Source organism: Montipora capricornis, chromosome 3, assembly GCF_036669925.1.
Source record: "Montipora capricornis isolate CH-2021 chromosome 3, ASM3666992v2, whole genome shotgun sequence".
In the NCBI taxonomy this organism is placed as follows: Eukaryota; Metazoa; Cnidaria; class Anthozoa; order Scleractinia; family Acroporidae; genus Montipora; species Montipora capricornis.
This window is the reverse complement of record NC_090885.1, coordinates 74,283,949-74,290,441: the sequence shown is the minus strand read 5'-3', so window position 1 is coordinate 74,290,441 and position 6,493 is coordinate 74,283,949. Positions and strand designations below refer to the sequence as shown.

The following is a 6,493-nucleotide window of genomic DNA, read 5'->3' as shown; positions in this document are numbered from 1 at the left end:
GGGAAAGGTTATTCTGGCTCCTTTTGAGTCGGCCGCGGCTCAAGCGCTACTTACGTTGTATACTGGTCAGACATCGGCTTTTGCTGATCAGAACGTCACCTTACACGGCTTACGAAGTGCTTGTGCAATTTCTCTGGCGATCGCTGGGACAAAACGGATCACGAGGAGGAGCCGCTGACGTCTCAGTATCCTCGTTGAAAATATATTTAATTAACGGATGTTTACAAGGAATTAAATAATTTGCGTGGTTTACCACAGCATTTTAGTGGTAGCTCTTTTAAAATGACAGCTTTTATTTACCAGCGTTTTAGGAAGTTGAGCTAGGTTTGGGGAAATATGATTTAGTTTAGGATTGGGAAAGATAGAGGGTTTATTTTGGTATATATAAATATCTCTGGGGGATTAGCTAGGGGATCTTACAGAATTAGGAGTAGTCTGGGGTGACCTTCCCATAACTAAATGCTAATGAGTATGCAAGAAGGTTAATGGACTAATTTGTCCTGCATAGACTGTCTGCTCCATATGCATGTCACGCCATCACACGGTCACGCTCAAAACAAAAGTTTCGTGAGGCCCTACTAGGGGTTATCGGGATACGGGATACTTAGGTTAAAAAATTATAGGGTACGGGATATTGTTGCAAAAATTAACGGGATACGGGATATTAAAAAGAAACTTTGGGATATCGAACATAAAAGTTGTCACTTTTTAAAAGAATAAAATGATCTAAAATAGGTTCATCGATTAACTTCGAAGGCGCAAAGAGCATAAAATGTACTTCGCGTCTACTGAGCTTGAAATCAAGGAACTTGGGGAAGAATCGAAACAACTTGCATTTTTGTAGAAAGCCAATATCCAATGTAACTTTGTTGAAACGTGAAAGATCTCTTTCGTAATTTCTAACTGAACACAATGATATGATAATAATATATCATTTATTTTGGGAATCATTTCAAAGCAAATGTTGGTTTTACAGTCATATGCATAGTCAACTTACATTAACATCATTACTATTGCCCTTGCACAGCCATTTGATATTGATTTGAGGTAATTTAATTCAAGTATATATTGACCACACAAACTTTTCATTTCAAGCACCGAAACAAATAGTTTCGTTCAGTATTTCCTCGGCTAGTGACAAGACTTAACATTCTAATGCTAAAACGAATAAAAATGAGTCAACTCCAGGAGGATAGGATGAATTCTTTCCCACTTTCAATTAGAAAATCATGGACAAATCGCATCGGAAAAGCTAACAATTATTGTTTCAGCAACGATACAGAGGCCAATTTCGAACCGCATTTCTCTGGATAGAAAAATAATTTTTTGCGAGAAAGCTATGCTATAGTTTGAAATTTTAAGAATGATGAGGCAAAACCACGTTCTTCTTGAAAAGAGCAGGCGAGAGGTTGCATTTTACACACTAAACATTTTCATTAGCTTCCCTGCCTGTTAGGAATTCTTCAGCAGCTGATTCCACGCATGTGCGATATCCCTCTCTGTGATATGCGGTGAAGAGCGAGGGCGTAAAAAATTGATTTATCGTCGAAGTGCTCGGGAAACCCATACAGAGCTTCTCAGAGATCTTTGATACACACCCAAAGCTTGTATGACAGCATTCACAACAGCAAAAAGTGAGTCGATCCACCTCCTCTGCGCTCAGAACGGGACCTAGACCCCAGTCTTTTGTGTCCAGATCTTCTCCGTAATCTGCCCATGTTGTACCCATTCCATCGTGAGGCGGAACACCCTTGTTCGGGTGACGAGGAGCAATTATCATAACCTCACCTGTACCATCCTTGGAATAAGTACCATCTTCCTCTTCCTTGAAATACTGAACCAAAAAGCGGAAATGTCTTGGCTTTGCACGTCCCTTGGCAGCGTCTACATATTCTTTACGCATTTGCTCTTTCACATCACGGCCATCAAAACCCACGAACTCGCAATGTAACAGCTCTCTAGCTTGATCCATCGATTTCAAGATATTCTTGGAATAATTCGCTTCATGTGGGATGAAGCTTCCATCAACGATGAGGATCTTCTTTAACCTTCTCTTCAGCAGATAGAGTAAACCATATTTCTCCAGGCGACCTCCGTCACTTAGCGACAGTATTGCCGGAGGATTGGGGCCAATGTTGTTGACTTTGAGAACCTCTCGGAAATATCGAACCTGGTACAAGTGGACATGGCACCATCTGCTTGAAAAAAAAAACAACAACCACAACAACAAAAGAAAACATTCTTGTAAACTGCACTCATGTTTCCATGCGCTTCGGCATCAGACTCAGAGCGCAGTATCGCACTTCAGTGGTTTTGAGAAGACGAAAATCATATTTATAGCAATATTTTTCACTACAGCTGTTCCCCCTTAAGATTATCTTGATGGCTGTTGAGGTACCTTTAAATGACGTGCGCGGTGAACAATACCGGCTACCATCTTGCACGCCCGATTGAGCAAAACCGAGATTGATTCCTCTGGGTATCTACCAATTTTTTTAAATTTCCTTTTTGGGTTGGAACTTCTAGGTTGCCTCCTCGGATTTTGGCCCAGAAGGCAAAACGCTGTGGGGGCAACAACAGCAATTGCAAGCCGGGAAATTTTTCCCGTGCTTTCTTACCTGACAAACCGATCATAACATGGGGCTGGATCTCTCCCGGTTGGCATGACGGCGATACCAAGAAAAACGATAAAGTACACAACAAGCACTACCACAGCATATAATTCTTCATTCTTAGTGCCCCAGTCTACATGAGCGATGACAGCAATGAACATTACGGGGAAAGCAGCAATACTCTGAATCAGTAATGCCAACAGCTGTAAAACAAAAATGATATTTTGAGAGTTTTCATTTTTATTTATAAGTAGCTGATAATAGATCACTCGGAAAACTCTCTTTGACATTTGGCCTCACATACACAGCACGAGTCTTTGGTATATCAAGCTCAAACCGGCCAGTTTCTTTTATACGAACGCGTTATCAAACACTACCACTGTGATCCGTGTTGATATGCGCTCCTTTAAAAAGTGCAACCGATTCGCTTTGAACCCTCCAGCATTACCAAAGAGAAATGGGTGGATTTTTCGCCCATAGGTAAATTCATTCATACTTTTAGGAAATATGTAGCAGAGAAATTTGTGGAAATATCTCGTGAGTTCTTGATGAATTATAAAATAAATTATTCTACACGCGTAACGGTTCTGATGGCTATCCCGCGCCATTGCCTTGAAAACCTCCCCTACGGTTCGTGATCTACAAGCTTTTTCTCGTTCTCACTTGAAATGCCGGTCTCATCATTTATGACGGAAATCTCAGCTCTACCTACCCCAGAATACAATCGCCGACGTAGACATGGTAGTTCCTGATGCTGTTTAGTCTTGAATCCTTTCCTTAAAATGAGTCCTAGCATAATCTGCAGATCTCTAAAAGGCTCATTCAGCTCCGGGCTCAGCGCCATAACGGCAGCCGAAGTTACCATGGCATCTGCTTGATAGACACTTCTCGGGGGCAACTTCACCGTGTGCCCAGGCTGGCAATCAATGCGCTGATTTGCGTCTGGTGACAGTGACATCACCGCGAAGGAGGAGCACTTCGTGACGAGGAATTTAAACGCCAATAATCCACCGCTACATTACTGACGTACTCTGGTGTTACGGCTTCCAGGTCCGACATCTTCAGCGGATAGGAGGCTGGGTCGTGCTCGATACGACAACAGGGAAAACACGAAAGAAACGGAAAGAATTCCTTACAACTGATTCCTCGGCAACCATGAGAGCCAACACTCTTCTGAGTAAAAAACGCTTTTTGAAGCCTCCACCTGAAAAAGATATATATAATAATATCACATGTTACTACTGAGTATACAATCACTCAGTGATATGATTGACTCTCTATCATCTCGGAGTAATTGAGAGTGATCCAAACAAAACAAAGGCCAGCGTAAACTCGCGTTTAGAGATACCAATTAAATCGACTACAACTTTGAATGGTTTTCTTCTCCAGATGTCGAGGTCAAGTGTTGTTGAGATCACTTCGCGGCTCGGTTAATATTCTGCCACTATTCACCTCGATTTCAAAGAATAATTGTTATTTATCTGACTTTTTGATTATCACTTAATGGAGGCCTTATGTTGTCTTCCATAAAATGCCTTGCACTGGCCATGAGCAAGGACCAGCGAAAACTCTCATTTTTTTCTTGAGAGGGTTAATACCTGTTTGATATAAACTAACATTATTTTATTGGTTTATACTTACTTGTAGTAGATGAATGTTGATGTAGTACTGAAAATTCCAAGGTAAGGGCTGGCCCAGATCAGACAGCTGGAAATCAGGAGCAGTTCATAAAACAATTCCCCTCTGTACTCGGGCAAGAAAAAGGTCCTGCATTTGTATACTCGCCATGTGATAACGAATGCATACAAGTAAAGAACGATTGCACAGGAAGTTTGCTTCCGCAAGGGTGGAAATCCGAGCCAAAAGAAGATGCTTAAAAGAAAACAGAGATTTTAAGCCACCTTGGAAGAACATCAGAGAATTGGTGAATCAACCAGGGAATAAATGTGAATGCAAAAATCAAGCCGCTGATAATCTGCAAGAGGCGAGCACAGGAGCTAATGATGTCGTTGTACGATACTTTGACCACGTGACACACAGAGAATGATATTAACAGCGACAAGAACAAAATAATCTGATCCCTCACTTTTGGGTCGGCCATATCAAACTGCACGCACGACGCAATGCAGTTATTCCCTCTGGCGGATGGGTGAACAATGGTTTCGTTCCTTCCTTCGCACTCAAAACCTTCGCGTAAAATCTTGCCGAACACGAAATCAATGATGACCGCGCCGGTAAATGCGCCAGCGCTGTACATAACACAAGGAATAACTAAGTTGATTGTTATGAGCAACGCGACCATAATCATCGTATCCAGAAGGCCTTGCAAGCCTCCGTGTCTTTGCCAATCGCAGACGTAACCCACTCTTTTGCGCATGTGCTTGAAGAACTCTTGATGCCACGCATGGTCATCCCTTTTGTTGTTCCTGTATTTCCAATCCAAGTAGGCAGCTGCAGTGTAGTTGCCCCCGGAAACGCAGCTGATATAGTCGACTTGGACACCTTCGTGAAGCAAGCGTCGTAAGACCCCAGAACACAATGCAGCCGAGCGGATACCACCTCCGGAGAAAGCTAAGCCAGTTTTGTGTTCTGCCATCCCGTTGAAAGCAAACTATTGTTGCCTTTGGATTAAACAAAAACCACCCATAGTTAATGACCTTTAGCGACGGAAAAAATGTCATACATGCAAAAATTTTCGATTATCGAGTTTAAAGAAAAATAGAAAAGGAGACCAACTCTGTGCGTGTAGGTTAGTATGTCTCTACCCTCTCTTCCCCTCTTACCACAACAGAACAATTTGGATTCTCTCCCGCCATGGGCAATGATGCATGGTCACATATTCAGCTCCATTACACATTCTTCTTTTTTTCTCAAGTAGTAACAAAAAAATGCTCAACCTCTTGATACTGACAAGTAACCGAGCTACGTTCGTAGTGACTAATTGGTTGAATTGTGACCTTTGTCAGTGGCTTCACGATCTCTCCCGTGAGCAGGGAGCTACTTCACCATAATCAAAAATGCCGTTTCGCAGCTGAGTTACCGGGGTAACGGGACCCTTGGCGTTTAATTGAGCGTGCATCTTACTACACACATGCATATCTGGACAGTCTGGGCACAAGTGATGACTCAAGGTGAACAAAGGACAATTTAAAAAATCGTTTGCACTTCATTCCATTCACAAATTAAAAGCATTAACCAGTTATTCATGCGAAGTATATAAGTAGACCTTTTGGCTTGTGCGCTTTGTTTTACCATTCAGATCACGTGATGTTCTCAAGGGAATTTTGTTTTTTCAAAAGCTATTTGTATATATGCACGTGCATAAGACGACATATGAAAGAAACTGTTCCGTAGAGTAACATCACGAGGTCTTGATTGGGAAAATAAAACGTACAAGCTTAAAAGGTCCATTATAACCTGCATTGTTATACATCATCGCTGCCAACATGACTCGTTTGCTTCAAGCATTAATGACAGTTTCAAAGGGTTCATACAAGACAAAATTAGCGCATTATTACCGCGTTATTTACATTTGGCCAAAAATGACTAACATGGGGTCTACAATTAGCTACAAAATATACTAGAATGGGGTAGAGGTTGACAAGGTAGAGCCACATTCCTAATGAAAAGATGACTTAACCACTACCACCACCACACGGTTACGTTCCCCCACCCTCCTGGGCTAACAGGTTGTCGCGTGAATCATCACAGCAGCAATTAATCTTCTGAGTACATATTGTAAGCCTCGCAAACCGAACGAAAATTTAGTCGCCTGCTGTCTAACAATTTACCAAAATCAGGGATGAATCTTTGGTTGGTACCATGTAAATAATTCAATCGACGCGCAAAAGCCGCCACAAGGCTTCACTAATTATAAACAA

At 41.8% G+C, this 6,493-nt stretch overlaps 1 pseudogene; it reads right to left on the bottom strand.

Moving 5' to 3' along the window:
• Nucleotides 1-918: 918 nt before the first annotated feature.
• The window catches only part of LOC138044057 (uncharacterized), a 6,652-nt pseudogene continuing 1,077 nt past the window's right edge, over nucleotides 919-6,493 (bottom strand).